We start from the raw sequence: 27,546 nt of genomic DNA, 5'->3' as shown, positions 1-27,546 counted from the left end.
GCCTGGGGGGCTGCGGGTGTGCTGAGGCTGTGGCGGGGCTGAGGGCACGCTGCAAGTGACTCAGCATTCCCTTTGCTTCCCACATCTGCGTCTGCTCTGCGTTTCCAGAAGGGCCGCTCTGTGCAGGACCGGGCGACCGAGGGGGAGCGGGGGGAAATGGGCCGGCCGCGTTCCCTCTCTATCTTGTGCCACCCATCCGTGTACCCAGTTACCTTTGTGCCTGTACATAGTTATGTTTCTGTATGTCTCGAGGTCTGTTTCTGTACGTGCAGAGCTCGATAGCTACACGGTCCTGTTTCTTGAGTTACAGTTGTGTGGAAGTTTAGATGGGGACACTGGTGTTTGGATAGTTATGTAAAAGTTCACTCCGTGTAGAGTTATTTTTATGCAGGTATCAATATATTTATATACCATAGATTGTTATATTTATACATGTATAAAGTCCAGTGTACACACGTGTAAGTATTGTACAGTTTAGTTTCTGCTCTGAGGACATTGAGATCATTTGGCTCTTTATATATATACATACATATACATATATATCTATAAATATAGAGGCACTACTTTGTAACCTGTAACATACTTGATTGTAGGAACTGAAATGGACATTTGTATCTTTATCTGTAGTCAGCAGAGTTGTACCATTCTGCAGCCAGCTTTTAACTGAAATTGGTCATTCTATATAAGCAGTGCAGTCATAGCAATCTGTAATAAATTTCCCTTTTAAACTGACATTGGCTTTGGGGCCCTTCTCATTTCCAGGATTAGTGACCGCACTGACGTTTGTCCCTATTTCTTCACTGATCCTTACGCTTTGGCGAGTCTGTGACAGGCTGTGGCACCCAATTCCTCACAGGTCTGTCAATCTGTGGGTAATAGAACCTGTCTCGTCTATGAAACATTCGTCTGAAGTTATTTATCTGTGAGTTGTGCTCCATCTCTAGAACCCCTTTTCAGAGACTGAAAGAGTTCATGCCTCAAACATTGAGAGAAAAGAGTTTTGCCCACTACAACAAGAACTGTATAAAGAAGCTACAACCAAAGAAGCCTCCCTGAAGGTACCTGACTGGGACTTTGGACTGTAAGTTAAACCACTAAGATTAGATAAAGAGAAAACCCATTCTTTAATTATCTCAGGCCTAGGAAAAAAAAAAAAAACAAGGCTGAAGGAGAAGAATGCATCCACAAGAGAGCCAAAAGCAGCAGAGTGTCACAGTTGAGACGGATGTGACACTCACGACTCAATCACACCAACTCCGTTCAGAAGGCAAACAGCATCTTTAATTCTACAAAGCCTCTTTTATACAGTTTCTTGGCACTCGTGCTGTGTCCCCATTGGCTTCTATGTTAACACCCTACAAAACTGCCCATGGCAGGGCAGGAGAGGTTTCCAGCCATGCACACACCAGCCTGGGAATGACCTCTGCCCTTCATGCCGAGCCTGGGCAGGGAGTGGATGTGGGTATTTCCACGTCCTACATCCCCCAGGCACTCTTTGGTCCCCAGAAGGGAAGGGGGAAAGCCTCTGCTTGGGGCACGTCAGAGGGAACCAGGGCTTGGGCAGCAACTCTGTCCTACCCCCACCATGGGGCTTCGTCCTGCCCCTGTGTCCTTCCCGCAGCACCGGGCAGGTGCACGTCTGCCCTCGGGCTGGGGAGCAGCAGGGCCTGTGCTCGCCTCTTTTTGAGGCTCCCAGGTGCTGAAGGAGCTGTGGGTGGGCACCCCACAGGGGTAAGCTGGGGAGGGCTTCAGGAGCAGCCGGACAGGGGAACACAGCTCGCCAGCTGGGGAGAGCTGCCCCTGCAGCTGTGGGCAGCTCTCAGGCAGAGCTGCCTGACAAGAGAGGAGAGGCAGCTTGGGGGTCACCCAGCTCTCTCCCTCTTCACAGGACCAAGGGAGCCCGAGTGACCTGTGTGCCATCCATGAAAGCCCTGGAGAAGGAGTTGAGCCGGGCTGTGCAGTGAGCGTCTCCCTGCTCTGGGCTCGGTGCCTGAGCACCGCTCCCCCAGCCGAGCTGCAGAGACATCACCGCTCACCTCCTTCCACTTCTCTCTTGCCCCGAGGAGGACACTGAGTGCCAGGAGGGTGGAGAGGCTGACTGAGGACCTGGCAAATGTGAGAATGGCTGCCTTTCACCCACGTCTGGCTGCGCTGCCGTGCCAGGCATGTGTGGCTAGGAGGGAGGAATTGTCTGTGGTGCTACTCAGCACGCAGAGGCACTGGGGAGCCACTGGCGACACTGGCACGTCCTGGCTGTGGCCAGTGGCAGGACTGCTGTTGCGCAGGGCAGAGAGGCCGGTGGGCCAGAGGCTGCCAGCTGTGTGCCACGCTCAGGCTGCCAGGGCTGGCTGGCACCCGGCCGCCGGCCCTTTGTGCTGTTCTGCGAGCGCACCTGGCTTCTTGCAGGCTGATCCTGAGCACGGTCCTGCCGTAGCCCCGTCCGACCAGGGAGGATGACCTGGCCGCTCACTTCCCAGGTGAGCTTGGGAAGGTAAGGCGAGCTTCTGCTCCGGCCGAGCTGCGCTCGCTCGTCCCCCGAGTGCGGCTGTGCAGCTGTGGCACCCTGAGCGAGGACATCCCCTGGACGGGCAAGGGCACCTGCGGGGCGGTGGCCACTGCAGCCAGCTGAGCAGGGACAGAGAGCCTGCGCTGCTGCCCGCAGCCTGGAGAAGGCCAGGGCCAGGGCTGGGGCGGCTTGTCCCAGCGCCGCGCCAGCTCTCAGGAGCCCCCGTGCCACAGCCTCACCTGCGGCTGCCGGCTGCCTGCCAGGGGTGCCGCACGGCTCCGCACGGTGCTGAAGGCAGGGCAGGGCAGGCTGCGCTGGCCTGGTGGTCTCCACTGGACTGCGTTTTGCCCTCACAGTGAAGCAACTCTGGCAGCTGTGTTTTGTTCCCTATTCCTTGGTCTTATACGACTGCTGCCAGGATTCACCAGACATTCCCTGTGGACAGAAGGAACTGGTACATGATTTAGGAGCTTTGTGCTACAACCTTTACTCACAGCCCAGCAGCACCAAATGCAGTACGATCACTCATGTCTGCAAACTTAAAAGAGATGAGGCCATAAATCTCAGAGCTGTGCACTATACAGCACAAGGCAAAAATTAGTAAATTTACACCCACATGGTGTCAAATCAGCTTTAAAATTGCTTCTTGGCTTGACACAAATAAAATAGAGCCTCCTCTCTAGACTGCCTGATTTGGCAATGAGGCATGGCTTTTAGTGTTTTCAGGACTATTCTCTAATGTAATACAACCCCCAATCTGCTTTCCTTAGAACCAATTTGCTTTTAAACCCAGACTTACCCTTCCTGTTTAGGTGATACATTTCAACATCTGCCAAAAGAAACAAAACAGCAAATAAAGCTTTTAATCCAGCAGCATCACCTACTTTGTGCACTGCGGTTCCTGTTAGAAGATGCAACAAAGGCAGCGGGGGTGACGGCTGAAAGCAACGCAGCGTGATCCGCAGGGAAGGAAAACAGAGCAGCTAAGTGGCAACAGGAAGATGCAGAGAACACGAGACTAACTGCTAATGTTTTCCAGATAGTGAACACCACGACTGAATACATCTGGAGAAGTGGCTGCTCTGAACAATCGCTACAGCATCATTTCACAGAAACAAAAGTTAGAATTAGTAGCTGCAAAAACCACTCTTAACTCGCTCTGAAGACCAAGTGCCTGGGAATAACTATGGACTAATCCAACCACAAGCCTGTGGTGGGCCTGCCAGGTAGGAGCTGTGATTTCATTTCTACAACAGCCAGTGCCAAGCATTTAAAATGGAAGCTTCAAAAAATCCCTCACTACAATTAAGCCCACCATGTCTTTGTAGATGTTGTGATGACGGAGCAGAAATTACACCAGTTCAATAGTGGGAAAAAGAACATGCAAGAAAGCAAATTCTGAAGCAAATAGTTGCGACAGATTAGCGATTTCACGCTACACAGTATTTAACAACAACAACAAAGTCTATGGCTAAACAGCTTGCCACCTTTACCTGTTTGCAGGATTATGTTCTGAGGAGGCAGCACAGCTCAGCATTTTCCCATGAGACATTGGCAAAGCTCGTACCTTCTGTGTTGAGGAACATGACTGGAGTTGTCCTGTGTTTGCAGTGGCTGCCCCCATGGCAGGGGCGGCCTGTGGGCCAGGGGCCTGGGGATGGTGAGACAACCCCGAAGTTTGAATCAACCCCCTGGGGTAATCCTTAAGGCAGGGTGACCGGAAGGGCCTCTCCCAAGGTGCTCTGTCACTTTATGTTAACGTACCCCAGTTCTGTTACCCCGATTGTTGCGCTAACTCGCCACCCCTATACCCTTAGAACCTCATGTCCTAGAACGTTCTCCCTTCCCCGCTTTCCCATTAGCCCTTGGTCCTTGGCTCCTCCCTGTGCATTTCCTCATTGGCTCCCATACCCTGGCCCCACCTATGTACTGCCCCGGTGCCCTCAAACCATTGGTCCCTGATGCTCTCCCTGCCCCTTGTCACCCTCATACCCTGGACCCTCCTGTATTCTGGGTCCTTCTGGAATTCTTCATGTGCTGGGCAGTAAACTCCCGTGGAACTCTACGCGAAGAACCCCTCCCGCCTGTTTATTCTGGGTGACGCATTCGGCAGCTCTCCGGTGGTGTACGTGCGCGTGGCTTCTGTGGGCGAAGCCCAGCTCTGTTGGGCGGAGGCCGAGTGCCGAGTGGTGCGGTGCCAGCCGAAGCAGCCTCATCTGGGACGCTTTCCGGAAGGATGCAACGGCCTCTCGCCACAACGGGCCGGCAGCGTCAGTCCTGAACCAGCACTGCTCAAATAAGTTTCTGATAAGGGTTTGTCCTAGGAAAGACTTTTGCTGGGGAAAAGCAGTGAAAAACACCAATGAGTGCTTGAGAGGGAGAAAAGCTTCACATAGCACAAGGAACCAGCTGTAAACCAAAGGTTTTCTTGTTTAGTTTTTCTTTGTTTAATTTGTTCAGTTAAGGAAGGGTGTGGAGGGGGGCCCATTTGTCACAACCCATCAGTAGGGGCCATGATGTTCATTATAAATTCTTGTCAGGCTGAAATAAGACACCAGACACATGCCAGGGAGCTCTTGTGGTTTTATTGTACAGTCACCTTAACTCCAGCAACCAGCCACTCTTTAGACTGAAAAGGTGTTGGCTAACAAGCCCTTAAATTTGTACGTGTGGGATATACCCAGCCCCTGCCCTGGAGGGATGTCTGCTGAGATAAGGAGATTGCGTAATTGCCCAGCAGGACTCCCTGGAAAGGCAACCACTTCTTTAGTCATGCGAGAAAAGACAGACCCACAATCCTTTAGGAGACCCTATGCAGATCCTTTGTAACCCATTGGCCTTTACTCATCCCGGTATCCCTATAAAAGCTAGCCCTCTGCCCCTGTGGAGAGAGAGAGTTCTCATCCCTGGCTTTCCCCTTCGCCGGAGTACGGACCGACCATAAAGCTACCTTTGTGCGGAACCAGCCACACGAGCCTCTCGTCTCTCTCTCTGGTCTGGCTTGGCCTGGAGGCTGCCCTGCAGAGCTGAGCTGAAATCACGAGCTGACAATCACTAAAGAGCCGACAGCCTCTGCAGGGGCCCTCCTGCCAGCAGCTGAGGGAAGACACCGGGCCTCAGGAAGGCAATTCCTTTCGGGACCATCTCTCCAGACCGGTCACCTCTTCCTGAGTCAGAACCACTGACCCTTTCACCAGCTGTAATATGTACGATAGATTTTCACAAGTGCTGACAAAGGAGCCCTTACTTTTGCTCAGTGCACTCCAGTCAGCTCTCAGCTCCTCACAAGGACTTTCTCAAAGGTGCTGGCCCACGAGCCACAACACACGGCCACAAGCTCCCCACTCCCATGGTAAACTTCAGGACCAAGTGTGGAGCAGAACAGGACAGCCATGCTGTGCCCATGCAGAGTGAGGGAGGAGAAAAATAAAGGCAGAGAAGAGAGTGACAGAACAGATAATGTCACCAGTTGGTCCTGCCATGTGGATAGTCTGGAGCTGGAGTAAACAACGAGAGTGAAAGAGAGGAAAAAGGAAAGCAGGGGGGTGTGATCTGCTTGCTTTTACAGTTAACCTGGTGCAGCCTCCTATGTAAAGTAGAGGTTTTGTGCTGTTTTGTCACGCATGTACAGGCAGCTCTTTGAGCCCTTCTCCAGAAAGCTGAGGTGAGGCTGGGGACTGAGCTCAAGTCTCCAGGCAGAGCAGGTAGTTGGCTCAGGACAGCGTTGCTCCACCTCTGCAGGACCCTTTCTTCTAATCAGAACTTTCCTTTCACAAGTCAAAATGTCTGAGGCAAAACATGCTTTAGTCTGGTCCTCCACACTGAGCTACTTGAACTTTTCTAAAAGTTTCAAAGCTTTGCTCTGTGCCTGAAGTATTTGTGCAAGGCTCTTAACAGTCCTCTGGCATGCGCAGCAAGTGCAAGCTGAAAATGGGTTTTGAAGTGGGAAAATGAAGCTGCAGGTGTTCAGGGCAACGTGCCAGTGACCGTTCCTGCAGGGAGCTGCTGCAGATAAACCCCTTCTCCATGCTCACCTTGCTCACAATAGTAGGATTTATCACTTCAGCTTTTCATAAAACCCATCGAATGGACACAAGTCCTTTTTGGTCTAAATGATCAATGAACACAATACTTACTTGTAAGACACCTAACATCTGCTACACATCCCTCAATCTGCTTCACAAGGTGTCGGCTTCAATGTACCACACCTGAGATGTTTCTACACTAATGCACACAAAATGAGGAACAAACAAGAGGAGCTCGATGCTTTGGCACAGTCCCAGAGATTTGACATCGTTGGTATATGTGAAACCTGGTGGGATGACTCCTGTGACTGGAGTGCCCTGTTGGATGGTTACAGGCTCCTCAGGAAGGATAGGCAGGGCAGAAGAGGCAGAGGAGTGGCACTGTATGTAATGGAAGATTTAGAATGTGTGCAGTTCACAGTGGGCAATGGTACAGTTGAGAGCCTCTGGGTAAGAATTAAGGGGCAAACAAATAATGCAGATGCCATCGTGGGAGTCTACCATAGACCTCCTACCCAGGACAGTGATGCCGATGAATTATTGTGAGATAATTGCGAGAAACCAAAGGGGAATAGGCTAAGAAACATGAAGGGAAAAAGAGAAATTTGAGGGGAGAAAATGGCAGGAAAAGTGAGAAACATGAGGGGGAAAGGGCAAGCATCATGAGTGAAAAAAGGGCATGAAACATGAGGTGGAAAGTAAATATGAGGGGAGAAGGGTGAGAAAGGAGGAGGGAAAGGGTGAGAAATGTGAGTCAAAGAAGGGAGGGAAATGTGAGGAGAGAAAAGGGCAGGAAACTTGAGAGGGAAGAAGGCAGGAAACAAGAGGGGGAAAAGGTGAGAAGTACGACTGGAAAAAATCAGAGAAACTTGAGCTGAGAAAATGGCAGGAAATGTGAGAAGAAAATAGTGAGAAACAGGAGGGGAAAAGTTTGAGAAACATGAGGGGAGGAAAAGGTCAGGAAACATGAGTGGAAAAGGATGGGAAATGTGAGGAAGTTGTAAAACACCCTCCAAGAAAGAAAGAGTATTCACAGCCCTATTCTAATGTTCCCAAATACTGGCTTCCCTCAATCAATTTTATATCCTTCCCCAAAAGAAGGTTACGGCACTGCTGGCCACACCTCTCCCCCATCAGCTGAATAAAGAGACAGTGGGAAACTTAGGAAAAGGAATACATTTCCAAGTCCCCACAGGTCTGTGCAGGAATCAACATCTGTTGCTCTCTGAAAAGACTGGTTGTGGCAGACTACTTTTTAAAAAGCTACCAAACAGACAGCGTTTCCATAGGGATCTTTTAACCCAATTTCTCTTTAAAACCCGCTGAAGTACCTTGCCTCCAACACTTCTCTGTGTTTTACAGAACACTTGCAAAGGATCTGGATATTCCTTGGCTCACTGACAAGGTGAGGCCATGATTTACAAGCAGTCCTGGGAGCTGCTTCAGCTGACAGCTTAGAGCAGCCCACGTGCCTTCCTCTGTAACCCTCCAGAACAAGGGGATTTGGGAAGGGGCTTGTCCAAACTTCTACGCCTTCGACCTCACTTAGGGAAAAGAGTTTGAATTAACAAGAAAGGTTGGAAAACAGGCTTGTAGGTATCATAAAGAATTTCCATTTGCTACAATATTTTCTTAAAATGCACACAGCTTCACAGTAGAGGTACTGGGCTTCCACCATGTACTGATAACATTTTTTCAGTGGACAAACCTAAGTCTTGAAGAAAAGAACAGACCAGAAAAAAAGCCACTTCAAATATGATAGAAGCAACAAGAAGAGAAGGAATTTACCATGAAACTTCTTTATTGCAGAAGTTCAAGACTAACTTTTGTAATCTTAGATGAACTAATCCTAGGTTTTGAATAAATACCCTACTGTTCAATAGTAACATAAATAATCCTAGAGGAACTAATCTTCAGTTTGAAACAAAAAGTCCGGAGTTCATAGATGTTCCCTCGCTGAAGCAGATGATTGGTGCCAGGACTCCACTTGCTGCTTGTCAAATTCAGATATTCATTGCTGAATATGTGACAGCTTTTTGTGGAGATACTGGTACCCGCTCTTCACTTCAGAGCAGCTGCAGCTACCCTCTAAGGGAGAAATAAAAAGAAAATTAGGGCATGCAAGCCTTTCTGCGGAGTTTACAATTTCATGTCCTTTGCTTTAAAATAGCCTTGAGCCAGTCTCGTTGGCTACCACACCCTGCAGATGTGGTGTCACACATACCTGTTGTATCTGCTGATAATCTGCTAGGACTCGATGAAGCAGCATTTTCATGAAAAAACCCCCCATGAAGACAACATGAAGAACATCTCACTACCCCCAGAAAATGCAACCTTATCTAAAACACTAAAAATACACTCAGTTTGACTCTAGAGATTTTCTTCTCTGTGAACCACAGCTCTTCTGGGAGGTTCACAAAAGTAAATCCCCAGCTCCTGGCATCATCCAAGATATGCAATTGAGCTTCTCAATAGGCAACAAAAGGAGTACATGCTCTAAGACTCTGGTTGGGACATCTCTCGCCTTGCTGTGTGTTCACAGCTCAAACAGGGCTTTTCGGGCAGGGTTTTGCAAAAATCAGGCCCAGCCCAAGCAGTGTCTGAGCATATATGCCAATTCCGCAAAGTTTCCCTTTGTCTCACTGAATAGTACCAGGGAATCTAAAATTCTCCTTCTGCTCACAAATACATTTGCAATCTGGCTGAAACAGAAATAAACACCATCCAAAAAGCCTCAGTGTGCACACAGAACTGAAGATGTGCAATGTTTGTGTCCAAACCAGAGAAGGCCAGGCTGGACGGGGCAGAGTATCAGGTTTTTAACAGCCCTCTCTGCTAAAATCGTAGCGAGGATCAGCCACCTGAAAGATGAGTAAGCGGTGGCTGTAGGTTGAGTTATGTGCTTAAAACACTGAGAGAGTCAGGAAACCTTTGGGATTACAGCTGCTGGTTTCCAGTCTCCTCCTCCCTCTGTGTATCAGCCCTCCTCAGCTCACTAGGATGCTGAGGCAGTCAGCAAGGCCTGGGCTAGTTCCGGGTACGTGATGGTTACTCGAGCTCAGACATTGATCCTAGCGGGCCTTTTAACGCCACCTCAATGGAATTTGATTGGTAAGTGCACTGAAGAGTCTGCTGGTAATGTGGACTCGGGGAAGGCATAAGAGAGAGATGAAACGCAATCTTCAGAGTTTTATCCTTCTCTACCTGTTAGGCTGTGGAGCCTGCAGTCAGAAACTTCCGTTGTTCACCCACTTCCTGAAACTCTTGGTGATCTCGTCTATCAGGACATGTAAATTCTGGTATTCCTCATACTCCGTGTTGAAGTCATCCTTGTAGCGCTGTCTCCAAGGAGACAATGGCTACCTATTCTCTAAAGGAAAAATCACATCATTTTTCTATGAGTGTGCTCTAAGAGAACACTCTAATATGATTCTATTCCATAAAGCACACGTGCAATTTTACACCAAGCACACAGTGACTGTCAAGCACAGACACCAAGCTTCGAGCCAGTCGCTCCGTGACTGGCTGTTTCTACATGCAAGCACACACGCTTCAAGAGAATGTAGTCAGGTAACTTAGAGATCTGCCACATTTCTGTGACAGTTACTTACTAATATTTTACATGGTAGAGGTTTTCTTCAGAAGCAAGTGTAGCACACTTAGAAAACACTGGCACTCATTCAAATATCGAAAGACCAACAAACACAGCGGCTTCAGTGAGAGAAGAAACATTGCTAAATTACAATTTCTTTCTATGTAAGGACAGCTTAATTAGTTCCATTTACTTCTGAAAATCCATCTGCATTACAGTTTTGGCAGGGGTTGCATTTATGGAGTTGGGTGAACAGAGCTGGAGTTCTCACCTACATTTATGTCTAACAGCAAAGCAGAGTTAATGATAAAATTTGATTCTTCTAGTGAACAGCAATTACATCGCTGACCATTCAACTGAGGCACTTGTAATACGGCCACAAAAAGAAACTTGAGAGAAGTCTGAAACCACAACAAAAACCCAAACCACCACATCAGCTCCTAAGGAGGGCAAAACTCATTAACGCTTCAAGCCACTGATGTGTAAGGATCTTTCCTCATTCCCTTTGAGAACTGCAGGAGACCTGACTGCCCCTGCTGATGTCACAGCTCTGACAGAAGCTGGGAGCAATTTGCAGTGTTTTATAGCACACACACACACCTCTCCCTCCCCTTCTGCACTGCAAATGTGACGAGGGGATGCAACACCACTGCTGCAGCTGACCCTGTGCAACTGCACTGCAGGGAGTCCTGGCCTTACCCACCACGGTGTTCATCTCAGCTCTGAGCCTTGGAGGCCCTGGAAAACCTTCTCAAACTCATCCTTCCAACACAGGAAAGATGGGAGCTAATGTCTCTACAAACAACTTGATGTGGGTGAGGGTCTTTAAGAGAAATGAGTGTTTATGTCTTTGAAATGGGCCTTAATTTGACTACAGTTTGAACTCCTGAACTTTAGGACAAACAGGTTCACACAAAGTCTGTTGCAGAGCCCAGACAGCCTGAACTTCTGAACTTTGGAGGCAAATGACATGCTCAGGGGGGGAATATGTGGTAGGCGATTTGGGAAGGCTGTACCATCCTAGTACCTCAGACAATGGGGAAAGGAAGAGGGCAACATGCAGCCAGGAGTTTAGGATAAAAAGAGGCTGCGTCCTCCAAAACCTCAAGAGAGACCCCATGGGGTATGGTCTAGTGGGCTCTCTCCCTTTATTCGAATAAAGTTGCAGGACTTCTCTGTCTCCTTCATGGACACTGGCTTTTCATAGTCTGGTCTTCCACACACTTCCAACACAGGAAAGAGCTTGTGGCAGCTCCCCCACTGTGAGTGGCAACAGCTAATTGTTATTTGACTTGCATGAAGTGGTCTGGTTGTTCCCTTGATGACACAGGGTGTGTGGAGGCAGTACAAGTTGCTTTAAGTCCTGCAGAAAAGCAGAATTCTGACACTTGCGATATGCAGATCTTTAAAAAGCCAAAGAACACCAACTGGACGGGGTTGAAAAAGTCCTTCAGAGCTTTGTTCTCACAGTAAATTACTTGGAAGAATCTGCATGTGTTAATACTAGGGCTCACACGACCCTCTCCACAGTAGACAGTCCCTGGTTTTAGAAAGAGGGCATGGCTGGAGTATCAGTAGTCACAGTATGTTCAGTACAACTTCTAACGACAGCTTTGCTGCAAGTGTTTAATTTCCAAAAGTGCATTTGCCGACATGGCTCAGCCCGCGTGAAAGCTTCAGCGTAAGCACCAACCTGCAGCACAGTACAGATTTCAGAAGGATCTGGATTATCTTCTCTCCTTTCTCAAAAACAAGTGGCTCCCTACCTAACACAACAAATGCTTAAATCAAATTGGTGTCCAACCTGCTCTGGGCAGATCTGTCTCAACCATTATCTCAACCATTCATGCCGCATGCTGGGCGTCAATTAAGGCCAGTACTTCATGAATGGTTGTCCACATTTTCCATCACCAGCCAGAGATCCTCATCGACAAGGGAGGTGAAAGAAGAAAACAATAGCTTAGAGAAGAATGTGCACAGCTGAATTACCTTACAGAAAAAACTACAGTTGAGTTGTGTTTCCAGGTCACTTGCAATTGAAGACAGAATATAATGGAGAGACATTCCTTTTCGGCTAGATACTACCTGGAATCTGCACAGTTTAAGTGAGAAAGGAGATTACTAACATGATCTTTCCATAATTGGGTCACCTACAACCAGGGTGAACAACCAGGCTGGCAGAAGGAGAGAAAGCGAAGGAGAGAAAGACCCCCCCAAAACTCTCAGTTGGGGCACTGCTATTGTTCAAGTCTGTAGCTCACAAAGAAGCCCCTCAGCACTTGCCCAAGTTCATCAGCTCATATGCTTTTTTAAGTTACTCCAGCACAGTCTGCATAGCTGTATCATGACAAAGTGTTTGTTTAGTGATGAGGAACACACCTAGTGCTGGCCGTTCCTTGTGCAGCTGCAATGCCAGAGAATAAAGACTCCTTCTTTTCTTTTCACCTGAAGCAAAACCTTCTCGAGATCTGTCAGACCTGGCAGCACATCCTTCCAGCAAGTGGCAAACAATCCCAAGTTAGTTGGAAGAATGATGAAAATCAGACTACTGGACAGCCACAGGAAAGGTGAGAGTTCAGAAGTCTATTCCTACTGAGATGTACAACTTCTATCACACCGAAAAACACCTTTTAAGTGTCTTTGCCTTTTCTGTGGAATTCCAGCCTCCAGCCCTCATTGGGTTACCTCTTTGCTAAGGACAGATTTCAACATTAAAGGCCAGCCTTGCTGACAAAATGAGTATATATACACCTTTGAATCAGCTCCAAGCAAGCTCCACAAGTCAAATGGGGAGGTACATTTCACCAAAAAGAGTATCTTAAAAAGCAAAGGACAGTCCCCTCTTCTTAATCTAGATTAAGATATACATCAGACAGGACAGTTAATGTCTTAAGATGAATTCAGTTACCAGACATGAACTTCATCAACACTGCCACCACCACCAAAAAAACTTTCTTCAGAAAGGGAAATGTAATTGGTTTAGAAGCGCACCCTGTAAAGGCAGAGCAGCACCATACATTAACATTCCTGTGTATTTCACACTCAAGCTGTTGGCTTGTTGGATTTAACAGGTAATCCCATGAATGACTATATACCTTAGAAGGGCCAGAAATAGGATGTTCAGATACATATGAACCTTTCTGAGAACTGTAGTGGTTTTCTTCTTGTTGCTGACTCTACTGACCTTAAAGCAGAATATTCAGTGACAATGCAGATCCTATTGCATAAGGGGCAGTGGCATGGAGAAGAGATTGTTTACAGCCAGGCTGCGTGGAGGCTGTTTCTTAAAAAGTTTGTTTCAAGTGCCACAGAACCAAGTTCTGACTTAGAACAGAAAGTGAAACACTGCGAAGATTTTGGGCCTAACCCCCATCTCCCATGCCTCAGCCTCAATGTAGAACCTTGTCCATGGGATATTTTAATGTGACATGGGGAAACTGCTACCAAATGCCAGTAACTAAATGACCATTGCATCTGAGGCAGATGCTGATCCAGCAAGCTCACGCCACACTGATGGCCTGTAAAGGATGCCTGTGATTCACCAGCAGAACAGGTGAATCCAATTTACCCACTTCCCAAAAAACTCTGCAGATCTTGTCAAAATACAGACTACAAATCTCTTGTTTACAAGTATCTCTTGAAAGACATCTCAAGCTTGTTTTTCACAGGGTTCATCTGTAAACCAGCGCTACATTTTATCAGGATTGTTACGGGATGGCATTTGCACAGACCCACACCAACTATTTATGGGACTTCGAGCAGCAAGCAATGCAGCTCTTTGTGCCAGAGACTGCCCTTAAGCATTTTCACACCACCGTTCACAAGGACAATGCAATCCTGAAGGCAGTAACTCAGATCTACTGCAGCCTAAAACATGAAGACAAGATCACTGCAGACAGATTTTACTCACATCTTGAGATTCAAATAAAACAATAAAAAAAACCCAACCCCAAATTGGAAACAGTAATAATTAGAAGCAAACAAAAATTAGAGATCCTTGATGCACCAACTTCAGGACACAGGAAGTCTTTTTAATAATAGATTGCCTATACACCTACAGTATTTCTTTCTTAATGCTTTAGTTATTGAATATTTATACGCAGAAGTGACCGACTACGTCACTAAATACATTTTTACAGTACTACAAGACAAACTCCGGATTCCATTATTTCATGGAACCTCTTTCTATTTTAAAGTACCACAATGGGCAGTCGCCTCTTCAAAACTCTATGCCAGCTATTCATAAACCATTGGGAAAGAAAAGCCCCGAAACAAAACAAAACGAAACCCCAAAGCATGGAACTAATTAACCCAAACAACTTTTTGGAAAGCCACTACTACCTGGCAACAAAAACATGCTCAACCTCTCAGTCCTGTTTTCCTCTAGTACATTACTCAAAATGATTCATATTCCTCAACTACTCCAGCAGCAAATAAACCCGCAAGTCCATCCGAGACGTATCAAAATATGACAGAACCTCCACGGAAAATGTGGCTTTGTTTTGGAACTGCACAGGAAAATCTCTCCAAGTTTTCTTCACTTAAAAGCCTGGGTAAATCCAGGCTCACACTCATGCTATCCAAGAATTTACCGCTAGGGTGAGCACATCAAGCTCCGACACACAGACACAAAAACACACACACAGACACTGCCAGGTGAGCACACATGCCTCGCACCCGCACTTGGAACCATCTTCCTGCTGAGCTGAGGACAAGGAGCGAGCGGAATACCGCAGGCACTCCAGCTTTACTGCACGGCATCCGACAGCCTTGGAGCTACAAAGCGAGCACAGCTCGGAGCTCTTACTGTCCGGAGCGAGCCCCGAGGAGCTCCCAAACCCCGCAGCCCCTCCCCAGGCACAGCCCGGGCGCAGCCGGGGCCGCTCCGCCTGCGCGGGGCCGCTGCCGGGGCGGTGTCGCGGCTCCTCCGCGGGGCGGAGCTGAGGCGGAGCTGGCGCGGCCCGGGCGAGGCGGCGAGGGCGGGCGGCGAGGGGCCGGGGCGGTCCGGGAACGGGCGGACATCCCGGGAGAGGGGAGAGATACCTGGGAAAGGGAGGAGTGACCGGGAGAGGGGGGAGAGCTCTGGGGGAGGGGGGGAGATCCCAAGAGAGGGGGATGAGCCTGGGAGAAGGGGGAGATCCCGGGGTGGTGGTGGGAGGGAGAGCCCTGGGAGAGGGGATACCCTGGGAAAGGGTGGAGAGCCCCCCGGGAGAGGGGGGAGAGCACCGGGAGAGGGAAGAGCCTGAGAAACGGTGGGTAGTGTTATGAATGATTTTTTGAAGGTTGGCTTTCGCCATATGTTGTGTTAATTACGAATTTTATTCTAAATTATATAAGGGATTCTAATGTTGGGTATTATGATATTATCCGTTGGAAATATCAAGGGTATAAGATACATGTTAAAGGATTGATGTTGCTGGGGTGGCTTTGATTGCACACGTTTGGTTTGGTGGGGGTTGGGTGAGTTTTGTGTGACAGTGCCCGTTCTGCGGGGAGCGAGCTGTTGCCGGCCAGACTTCGGGAGCAGCACCGTGAGAGCAGTGAGAGCCCTGGCCATGCAAACCGCGATCGCCTCAGAGCCAGAAAAGCGCGGGCTTTTTTTTTTTTTTTTTCTTTTTCTTCATTCTCAATAGATTTTAATAACTCACATCCACTCCGCATCGGGGTCGTTTATAACTGATGCGGACTCGTCCGGGATCTGCCCAGCAGCTCCAGAAGTCCCGGAGACACGCGTGTGGAAGGCCGGCCCCGCCGATTTTGGCGGTCCCCCTTGCGCCTCCATCGGATTTTTAGACCCGAGCTGGGGTACCGGGAACGAGGAGAACGCGCAAAGCAAAAGTAAAATTCCCCTGTTTATTTTTTTTTTTTTTTTACCGCGGATATTTAATTTTTGCGTGCACGAAGACCCCGCCCCACACGCGCTGAGAGGACTAAGCCAGCGAGCGGGCAGGGCGAGAGAGCCCCGGAGAGGAGAGCACCGGAGGATCGAGGACGGAAGTGCCTGGGTTGGATAAGGGCGGAGATGCGGTGATTTGGAGGTGGCAGGGAAGGCTGCTGGGACGGGACGCGGGGGGAAGGGGTTACGGCGGGAGTGCGGAGGGACGGAAAAGCGGCGGCGGTGACGCGGTGTGAGAGCAGCGGTGGCTGCTAGGAGGCGGGAAGCGGAGCGAAGGAAGCAGAAGCCCCACGGGGCCCTGAAAGAGGGGGCTTGGCTGCTGCGAAAGAGGAGGTAGTGGTAGTGCACGAGGATCCTGAGAAACGAGAGAAGAAATACGTGTGTGTGAGCATGGGGTGCGGAACAGCGTGTGGAAACCGGCAGTGGCGAGTCGCAGGGAAGGATTGGATTGACAGATTGGGAGGCGGACACAGGAGGTCAAGGGGGACGGATTTGGGTGCCACAGTAGGGACCGGACACCGGAGGTCAAGGGAGACGGATTTGGGTGCCTCACTAGGGACCGGACACCGGAAGAAAAGGCAGGGACAGCTCCGGGATTTTAGCGATGGGGCAGACAAACAGCAGAGAGAAATCCAAGAAAGACAGCAAAAAGGTCCCTGTGAATGTACCATCAGACAGTCCCTTAGGAGTAAAATTATCCCGGTGGGACTGCGACCCGGATACCAGAGGGAAGGATAAAAGAAAGATGTTGCAGTATTGCATGGTAGAGCGGACCAAAGCGGAGATACGACCCGACCGCGTAAGGTGGCCGAAATACGGGACTTTTGAAGGGCGGATTTGCAGAGCCTTGCAAGCATGTGTGAGTGCAAAGGAACCCTCCAGCCAGGAGGAGAGGGACTATGCAGCCTGCTGGAGAGGGGAGGTTTTTCCTTCGGAAGTTAAAGCTTTGAAAGTAGAGGGGGGAGAGGAGTGGGACCCCTTAGACCACCTGCCCCCGCCCTGTCTCGTTCCCCCGGGGGCGCAGGCGCCTCCAGAAGCCCCGGCATCCCCTCTTGCCCCAGATGCCCTGATGCCCTTGGGAGCGGCTGTACCCCCAATTTCCCCCGGTGTACCCACACCTCTGGAACCTCTAACACCCTCAAGCAACCCGGGTGCACCGGTATCTCCGGAGGCACCGGTGCCTCCGAGGGGAATGACTCCCCCAGATGGACCCAGCCAAAATACTAGAAGTAAGATAACATCCTGGGGCGGGGAGGATTTTGGAGATGGGAGTCACAGGGTGCAAAAGTACCTCCTCAGGGAAGTGCTAGTGGGAGGAACGCGAGGAGGAGTGGGCTTTGTAAATGTGCCTCTCAACTCATCCGAAGTAAGAGCCTTTAAAAAGGAGTTGAAGGGGCTGGTGGATGATCCCATCGGGGTGGCAGAACAAGTAGATCAGTTTCTGGGACCAAGCACATACACTTGGGATGAGATGCAATCAATTCTAGATATCGTGTTCACTTCAGAGGAGAAACGACTGATCAGGGTGGCAGGCATGAGGATCTGGGACAGGGAATATCACCATGCACAGCAGAGTGGGGAAGAGAAAATGCCAATTCAACGTCCTCCCTGGAACCGTAACACTGAAGATGGGAGGCGGAATATGGAGGACTACAGGGTCTTGATAGTTAGAGGAATAAAGGAGGCCGTCCCACAAAATCAAAATATTATTAAAACTCTTTAGTGAACAGCAGGGAAAAGAGGAAACTCCCAGAGAGTGGCTGGAAAAGCTCAGGAGAAGCATGAGGCAGTATTCAAGTATAGACCCAGAAACAGAGGTCGGCCAGACCTTGTTAAAAGTGCTGTTTGTCATGCATGCCTGGCCGGATGTCAGGAGAAAATTACAAAAGCTTGAGGATTGGCTAGAGCGGGGCCTCAGTGAATTATTGAGGGAGGCTCAGAAGGTGTATGTTGCCAGAGAGGAGGAGCAAATGAAGTTAAAAGCTAAGGTCATGGTGGCAGCTTTAAGAGAATGGAATCGATCAGTGGAAAGTGGAACCCCTCGACAGGACAGGAGGTGGCAACAGGAGACGTTCGAGAACGGTAATAAACCAGGGAGAGTGAGAGTAAAACGTCAAAATCACACTCCTGTATGCTTCCATTGTAACAAGAGAGGACATCTGAGGAGAAATTGTCCTTGGAAGGAACAAGACCGAGAGGTATTTTAGGGAAATATACAAAAAGAGGAGATTCTTAAGAGTTTATTACTGTTGTTGGTGTCCAACCAGGAGTTTCATGAAAATTATAATCAGTTAACATTTTCCTGATTGAAAGGAATCCCTAAGCTGCAAATGTTATATTATCTCTATTCCCCTGCCAGGAGACCGGATGATACCTGTAGGTTGGTACAGGTGTTGAGAGAGTTAGATGAGAGGACTTTGATTAATATCCTGTGATCACTGAGAACTGGAAAATGAAGAATCTGATCCTTATGATTGTGGCTGAGATCTTAATGATAAGTAACTCTGTTTTGATTAACTCTTGTACCCCCCAGTGTTCAAAGACTCTGGAAATTGCTGGAAGGAGTGTTACGGCCTTTATCCATCACCTCCATATCCCCCCAGCCTGCTGTGCCAGTAAGCCTGCAGGCTGTCAGCAAGGGATGCAGGTTTATTGGATTGCACGGAACCTAGAAGCGGGTGTGGATACCGGGGAGGGTGGCACTGCCCTAAAGGAGAGCCCTGGCTGTGCTTCTGCAAGGAAGGGCAAAAGGGGCGAAGAAATCCAGCAAGCCCCTCCCAGAGACTGACAGATAGGTATGTTACAAGTCAGCAGAAAGAAAGGAAGATCAGTGGAAATCCACATGCCCACAAATTATCCTCAGGAGACTCCAAGTTAGCATCCCTGAAGAACTTATTCCTATATGAGGAGATAAGAACAGAACTTGAAAGAGAACCAGAGCTCCTGGTGGTGGGGAAAAATCTGCTTGTGGACCTAGCTGAAAAGGTAGCTAAAGAACTGGGAATTCCTGACTTCTGGGTGTGTGGGGGAGCTCTAAGGAGCAAGGAGTGGCTGTGGAGAAGGACCAGTTTAGATCCTTTCCAGATAATAAAATGGAATCATTCCATCATTTCTAAGGAACGAACGGGAAAGACCTGGTGGGTGGATTCTAACATCTAGAGTTATGGGGGAAGAGTGTTTAAGGAGAGAAGGGGACCAATTTGTTCAGTTTGTGGGAGAAACTCTGTGTAAAAGGGTTACACTTGCAATTCGACATCTGGCATTACTACTTGGTGGCCTAAGGAACCCTCTTGGTACTGGTCAAAAAGGAAAGGGAATAATTGTATTACTACTCCAGAAACAGGGATGTTTAACTGTTCTGGTAAAAACCCTTCACAAGGAATACCTGAACTTCTCAAAAACTATTTGACTCTTCTAAACATTGGTGGAAAGCCCCTGCTGGACTGTTTTGGATTTGTGGACAGAAAGCCTATTCTAAACTTCCTCCATTGTGGAAAGGGAGTTGCACACTGGGAATTAGAGAGCCTGGATTCTTCCTGCTACCCTTAGAAAAGGAGAATAAATGAAGAGTTTCCATTATGTGAAGATCTAAAACGAGAACAAAGAACTATTTAAATAGGAAGTTCCCAGAAATGGGGGAAAGATGAGTGGCCACCTGCGGGAAGTATAGAAACATATGGGCCTGCAGCCCAGGCTCATGATGGAAGCTGGGGTTACAGGACACCAAGTTACACGTTAAATGGAATCATTAGGCTGCAAGCAGTAATGGAACTTGTCCCCAGCCGTACAGCCGGGGCTTTGGAACTGACAGCAAAACAACAAAGCCAGATGGGAGTGGCTGCACGGCAGAACCGGTTAGCCCTGGACTATCTGCTTGCTGAGGAAGGTGGAGTATGTGGGAAATGTAATACATCTGACTGCTGTCTAAAAATTGATGATAATGGAAATGCAGTACTGGACAGAGCTTCAGACATCAGAAAAATTGCTCACGTGCCAGTACAAAAATGGAACTCAATGATGGACACTAACTGGTGGGACAACCTGTTTGGAATGGCCTGGTGGAAGAAGGTAGGCTTTCTATTCCTATGTGCAATTGCCGGATTATTGGTTTTACCCTGTTTTGTTCCCTGTTTCATCCATTTAATTAGTGCAGTAATAGAAGGGATGCAAATAACAAATGTAGCAGTCAATCCCAATACAGCAACTAGCCACCAAGGAACAGGAACTCAAAGGATCATGATTCTAAGGAAAAGAGATAGTGAAAAGGAGAAAGAAGAGGAGGAAATGCAGCTTATTCTACACAGGTTGGAGAAGAGTTGTGAGCAGGGACGTGAGCTGACAATTCAGGAACCTCCAAAACAGATTGGTTCATTTTCTAGTGCACTTTCCCTTGCGGTTCTTAGAAGAAGGAGTTGTTACCCGCCGACCCCAGCTCTGGACTTCCATATAGACCAGGTAAAACCAGGAAATTGGGTTCTAATGAAATTTTTTGGAAGGTAATACCTTAACACCATGATGGTAAGGCCCTCCAGGTACTGATAATGACAGGGACAGTCGTCAGGACTGCCAGGTGGGGATGGACCTATGTCAAAGGAATTGAACCCAGCTCGTGGACAATTAAATCATCACCTGGACGATTGAGGATGACCCTAAAATGGGGCACCCTTCCCCGATGTAGCGACTAAATCACCCTCCAATCAAAGGAAGACACTGGTGATTTGGGACACTCGAGGGATAAAATAGACTTTGATACTGTTTTGGGGGGAGAGGCAGTTTGATCTTCCTACAAAAGGTGGGGAGGTCTGGGGTATATTATTACAAGTTTGGTATAACCCTGTGTGATCTTTTAAAATCCAGAAGCGACCGGGATCTGACAAAAGGAAACATCCAGGAGAGTAAAAACCTTGCAATTTTAAATTCCAGCAGGGATGCAGCATAAAGTGAATATGAGTTCATAAAATCAGAGGGCAAGGCCAGGTGGATATCCCCACTTGCCATGTAAGGAGCCATCAGAGACTGAAAATAGTTCATGCCTCAAACACTGATATAAAGTTTTGCTCATTATAAAGAAGGTACAACTGAAGAAGCTTCCCTGAAGAGTGGGACTTGAACTGAAAGTCAAACTGTTGATTAGATAAAGGGAAATGCATTGTTTAATCATTTCAGGCTGAGGGAAAGGAATGCATCCACAAAAGGCCAAAGCCAGCAGCTGCAGCTATCCCCGGCTGAGTTTGGGGCGGGAGGAGAGCACAGCTCACAGAAGCCAGGGGAGAGTGGCAGAGAATACTGAGAAACTGGAGAGGAACTGGTTAGAAAAGTACAGCAAGTGTATGCAAGAAAGGATGAGGAAAAGGCAAAAGCAAAGGCAAAGGTGATGGCAGAGATTGTGGAAGTTGTGGTTAACAGATTTGGGCGTTCAGTTCCCTTTCCTGCTCGGTGTTTTGTGCAGAGCTGAAAGGCTCCTGTTTGGAGGGCAGCCATGCCCCTGTGCCTTTTGTGTTTTGCTGTGAAAAGCCAAAATAGGCAGGTTTCAGTCCTGAGGCCAATCTGGAGCTCCTGTCTTGTGGGGAACTCCCCCCCCACCACCAGTGTGTACTTTATTGTGGAGAACTCTAATCCTGCAGCCAATTCTGCAGCTGCTGCCTTGTGGAGATGGTGGTGTCCCTGTGCAGGCCCAGGTATTTGTCATGCAGCCTCATCTGCGGGGGCTGTAGAGAAACCTACGGGGAAAATGTTTTGCTGTCCTTCCTTGGTTAATTTGTTAGTCACCTCTCTACTCCTGGGGTGGACTTGGTAAAAAAAATTGAGATTAGGAACAATTGGTTACTAAAAGATGATTGATTACTAAAAATGTGATTGGTTATTAAAAAAAAAAAAAAAAAGAGAAGGAGGGTTTAGGCAGTAGCATTGCTTGCTGCCGAACTTGATCTTGTCCAGAAGTAAAATCACTAGAACAAAAGGAGCAAACTGATAAGGCAAACTGCTCCAGGGTGAAAAGCAGAAGCCTACTAAAACCCTGAAAGAAAAAAAAGCAACTCAAGTGCCTGATTCACAGACTGCAACTCTTGCAAAACTTTTGAAAGCAGTCTCACTCCCTCCACTGAACAATCGATTGGAGGAAACCCCTCTGAAACCCGTGGGAAACAACAAAAGTGCCACAAGCACTTCATAGAATAAAAGCTAGAACTCCACCTGAATAAGATAACACAATTAGCAACTGGTTTCACTCACAGGTATTTTGCAGGGGAAGTTTGTTTCTTTCTTTAGAAATGTCAAACATCCCTGCAGAGAAGATACAGGAAACCGTTTGAGAGCAGAGAAACTGCAAGCAGCAAAATCACACCTAAATGTGATACCATTTCTTCACGTGGACTCTGTCACTTTGTGTTAGCCACAAGAAGTTTTTATTTCTTTTTAATAATCGGTCTAGTGGGCCAAATTTTCACTTTTCTTTTATAGAAATCTATCGGCAAGACAGAGCTGCATGAAAACCAATGAAATTTAAAGTGTCACCATAATTGTTTGCATTGTCAGTTAGTTAATGTTTGTGATTTGTTTGTGTTTTCATTGCAAGGGACTTGGTGAGAGATCAAATAGAAGTTAAAGCATTCTGTGTATACTTGAGTTTAGTTTTTGTGTCTAACTTTTGTCTTTTTACTGAAAAAATGTTGTAGCTAGGTCTTACTGATTTGTCTCAACCAGTATTATCCTGAGAGTTGGTATAAGAATTTATACATATTTGAAATCCTACAAATCTTCCCAGTTCTGCCTCAGAAGGCTTCAAAATCACTATAATCTGGCTAAATTTTTTTGATTTTCTAATTAGTGAATTAAAGACTCTTGACAAAACACAAGCAAATGCTGCATAAGAAATGATTGAATCCCCCTTCCTAAACCAGGAGGAATACAGAAAAGCTGCCTACCAGCTCTCAAACGAATGTACTGTTGAATTTCATGCCATATGTCCTAAGAGAGTATTTTAATTTTGCCTTACTTCTCCTACCCATTAAAGTCCAGAAGAAAAAGCTACCTAGGATAAGTTTGAAATGAAATTAATTTCCTTTTTAATCCCACCAATTAGAAAAAGCCACACTTTCTGGTTTGTGTCAAGATTAAACAACAGTGCTATGATCTGTCTCCTGGAAAACAGAGCATAGCCTTGATGTAGAGATATGTTTGCATGACAGCATTTTGTATGGAAATGTTTTGTGTGTTCATCATTTTGTATCATAAAAACGAATCCTTCATAATGTATAGAATTATCCAGCGGAGTACCTATAAAATGACTCTAACTGTATGTGCGTGCAGCCAAGAAGAAAACACACGTCCTCAACGAATCCCTTCCCATTTATTCCAGGCTGTAAAGTTAATAAATTATCCTACAAGAGCTAGAAATGCTCTTGAAATTCGGCTGATTGACACATGCTAATACATGGACCTGTTGAGGATACCCCTCTATAGAATTTAAAAACGAAGACCCGCTGTACAATTCTGTAACTAATTTCTAAACATATTGAACCATCATCTAAGAGATACAATATTGTGATATCTCTCACACCCACTACACATTAAAAAACACTGATTCCTGGGATTCACGGCGTGGGGGCACTGACTAATGAAAATTGAATTGATGATTACAACTGAATTGACATTTTGACATTTCAAACTGTTGGACACGGTAAGATTACTTGCGTTACTGCTTCTACTGTTTCTATCCTTTCTCCTGTTACCTCTCCTCACCTCCGTGACAACCCATAAAGTGAAGAAGATCTCTAGGAAAGAGACATTTATTACAATGTTTGAGTCACAGGGTGGCTGTCAGAGACTGAAAATAGTTCATGCCTCAAACACTGATATAAAGTTTTGCTCATTTTAAAGAAGCTACAACTGAAGAAGCTTCCCTGAAGAGTGGGACTTTGAACTGAAAGTCGAACTGTTGATTAGATAAAGGGACACACATTGTTTAATCATTTCAGGCTGAGGGAAAGGAATGCATCCACAAAAGGCCAAAGCCAGCAGCTGCAGCTATCCCCGGCTGAGTTTGGGGTGGGAGGAGAGCACAGCTCACAGAAGCCAGGTTTACACAGACTCCTCCCAGCCGAGGGGGGAGGAGGAGGTTTTGGGTGCATGGTGCAACCTCTGGTGAGAGGCAGTGAGCACCCATCCTCCAATTACACAAACTGGCCCAGCTGTGGAACCCCCAACCCCACGGCCACATGCACAGGACGTTCACGTGAGAGGCTTGGCCCCACAGGGCTGCACGGGATGCAACAGACCCAGAGTCTGCCGTGAGAGACTGACCCCACCCCAGGGGGACATGGCCGGACGTGCCCACCCAGCCTGAGCATGTACACCCTTGGGACTCTGTGCCTTCTGGGGGCACCTTCGCCACCAAGAGACCAGCTGGAGAGGATCAACGAACAGCATTGGGATCCACGGAGTGGTGATACTTCCCTTATTCTGTCCCTGTCGCTCTTTCTGTCCCCCCCACCTTCTTTCTTTCTTTCTTTTCTTTCTTGCTCTCTTGCTCTCTCCCTTTCGCTGTTTTGCTGTTTCACTCTCTCGCTGTTTCGCTCTCTCGCTCTATCATATTTACCATCAAATAAACCCCTTACTATTGTCATATGGTCTCGTTTGCCCCTTAATTCGGGCAGGGGCATTTCTAAGAAGCTTAAAACTGGATCGTAACAGGAGCCAGCCATGGGTGGCAACCCCATAGGCCATGGCTGTGGAAGTAGGAGTCCTACTGGACCTCTGGTGCTTTTTCCACCTTTCACTTGTTTGGACTCGCAGGCAGATCCCTACTGGAAGCATTATCCACACTACAGAACATCCAGGGGTTTTACCTAATAGCCCATACCCAAGTTAAAGTGTTTGTATGTTTTGTTTTAAACTGATTGATGGGAAGGATAATATAAAAAGCTGGATAAAAAAGAAGACCACCAGAAGATATGGACTAATACAATATAGAGCTCAAGCCAAATGAAGTGTCAAGTATAAGAGGGGGGATTGTTATGAATAATTTTTGAAGGTTGGCTTTCGCCATATGTTGTATTAATTACGAATTTTATTATAAATTATATAAGGGATTCTAATGTTGGGTATTATGATATTATCCATTGGAAATATCAAGGGTATAAGATACATGTTAAAGGATTGATGTTGCTGGGGTGGCTTTGATTGCACACGTTTGGTTTGGTGGGGGTTGGGTGAGTTTTGTGTGACAGTGCCCGTTCTGTGGGGAGCGAGCTGTTGCCGGCCAGACTTCGGGAGCAGCACCGTGAGAGCAGTGAGAGCCCTGGCCATGCAAACCGCGATCGCCTCAGAGCCAGAAAAGCGCGGGCTCGCAGAAGATTGACGGGGCCGTGGCCGTGCAAAGCCAGGGATTGCTGTGCATCAGCCGCGAGGCTGTAAAAGGCCGAGCCGCCGTTTCCTGAACGAGCCGCGGGCAGCCAGCCGAGCTCCCAGCGCTGCCCTTTGGCTTTGCGAATTTTTTTTTTTGTTTTTGCGTTCTCAGTAAATTTTAATAACTCACATCCACTCCGCATCGGGGTCGTTTGTAACAGTAGCCCTCGAAGAGGGCAGAGCCCGGGAGAGGGGGGAGATGCTGGAAGAGGGAGGAGTGATCGGGAGAGGGGGAGATGCCGGGAGACGGAGAAAAGCCCTGGGGTACTCCGGGATGGAGAAAAGCCCAGGAAAGGGGGGAGCCTGGGACAGGAGGTAGCTCGGGACCGGGAAAAACCCGAGAGAGAGGGGCGAGCCCGGGAGACGGGGGAGAACCTGGGAACGGGGGGAGATCCCGAGAGGGGGGGGAGCCGGGTAGAGCGGAGAGAGCCCGGGAAGGGGGAGAGAGCTCTGGCGGAGGAGCCGGGCTGGGAACCGGGAGAGCCCGGGATCGGGGAGTCCTGCTGATGCCTAGGTTTTAACTTTTATATTTTCCGGATTCTGTACTGCTTAGAGTGTTAACTCTGAGGTTTCTTGTAGCTTGCTAATTTCTGCCCACTTGGGCTGGGTAGACATAACAAAGCCTCTCCGGGCCTGCTCTCCAAGGTCACCCAGACTGTCCTAGACCTAAAAGTATAATCCAAAGAGCTTCTAAGGGGAGCCAGCGGAGGGGAAATTCCATCACTGAACTGAAACTTTAACTGGAGAATTAACCCTGATATGCAAATGAACCAAACCTATAAAGGTGTGAAGAACTCGTGACCTGTCGTCCATCTTGGGGTCCATTTTGGCAATAGCCTCTGGCTCCCAGGGTGTACCTTTGAAGGCCTTTCAAATAAATACCTATTTTATTCTTTCACTTCTGTCCAGTCTCCGTGTCTAGGAGGCCTCATAAGGCATCACTGCAGCCGGGCTGGGAACCGGGAGAGCCCGGGATCAGGGCGTCCTGCAGCCAGGCCAGGGCCGGGCGCGGGTCAGCGCGTTTCGGGGGAGCGCGGCTGCGGGGACGGGTCCGGAGCCGGCGGCACGTGGAGAGCACTGCTGGGCAGCACCGGCGGCGGTGAGAGCACAGCCCTGCCCGGGGATGGGCACCGCTCAGGCTCCCAACGAGGCGATGGCACCGCCGGGTTCGCCGCCGTATCCGCGGCAGCGCAGAGCATCGGTCCCTCCTCGGCGCCAGGGGTCACCTGCGCCAGGCGCACCAGAGCATCGCCTCTGTCTTGAGAACCCACAACGAGCAGCGCCTGGCAGGGACTGCAGATCCCCGTTGGTGGCAGGGAAAAAAGAGCAAGGAATCTTCCATGGGAGAATAAATGGAATAGAAGTGAGGCATCCCTGTGAAATGTGTTGTACTGAAATGCTATTGCTCCTGGCTCAGAACATGGAAGAGGAGTGGGGAGACATAAATCAGAAGCTGGATGCAATGTCCAGGGACCAGTGATCTGGATAAAATGCTACACAATTGCTGGAATGCTGTATGGATGACTAACTACTGCTTGCCAAGTAATCTGGACTTGGGGCAGCATAGTTATCTCTCAAAAGTTCCTCTGAAGCCATGATTGAGAAAATTCTAAAGAAAGGCTCATAGACCCCCATTTCAATGCAGTTGCTGTGGGTTTGATAAATGAAATCTGCTTTTGCACCTTGATTCTCCTAAAGGTTTGTGTTGGGTTTTTTTCACGCACGCAGGCATGCATGCAAGATTTGGAGATCTAAGGTAAATGCCTTCTATAAAGGGTGTGGAAGATACTGGCCTTTGGTCAGCAATACGTCAGCAAGAGACAGCTGAGCCATTATTACTGAGAGGAAGAACAGCCCTGCAAGAGGGGTGTGAGCCCTGGCTGAAGTTCAGTAGAACCACCTTAGGCAGGATCAGTAAGAAGGTACTGAAGAGTGAAGGGTCTAATCATTTGGTGCAGCATTGTATGGACTTGGGGATCACTACAGCATTGCAAACAAGTTCCCTTTGCGGCAGAAGAGGCTTCCATCTGCTGCCTCTGCCAGAGGCACTGGGATGGACAGAGTGAGCAAGGCTCGGTCAGCTGGCAGGGTTATGGACATTTGCCACAGAGGGGCTGCAACA

At 48.1% G+C, this 27,546-nt stretch overlaps 1 protein-coding gene across 1 annotated transcript in view; it reads right to left on the bottom strand.

Moving 5' to 3' along the window:
• LOC116437867 (T-cell activation Rho GTPase-activating protein-like) overlaps positions 1 to 27,546 on the bottom strand; it is a 633,784-nt gene that overhangs the window by 525,325 nt on the left and 80,913 nt on the right. The window lies entirely within an intron of this gene.

This window comes from Corvus moneduloides, chromosome Z (genome assembly GCF_009650955.1).
Source record: "Corvus moneduloides isolate bCorMon1 chromosome Z, bCorMon1.pri, whole genome shotgun sequence".
Taxonomy (NCBI): Eukaryota; Metazoa; Chordata; class Aves; order Passeriformes; family Corvidae; genus Corvus; species Corvus moneduloides.
The sequence above is the reverse complement of the archived record's forward strand: the minus strand, read 5'-3'. Positions and strand labels throughout refer to the sequence as shown.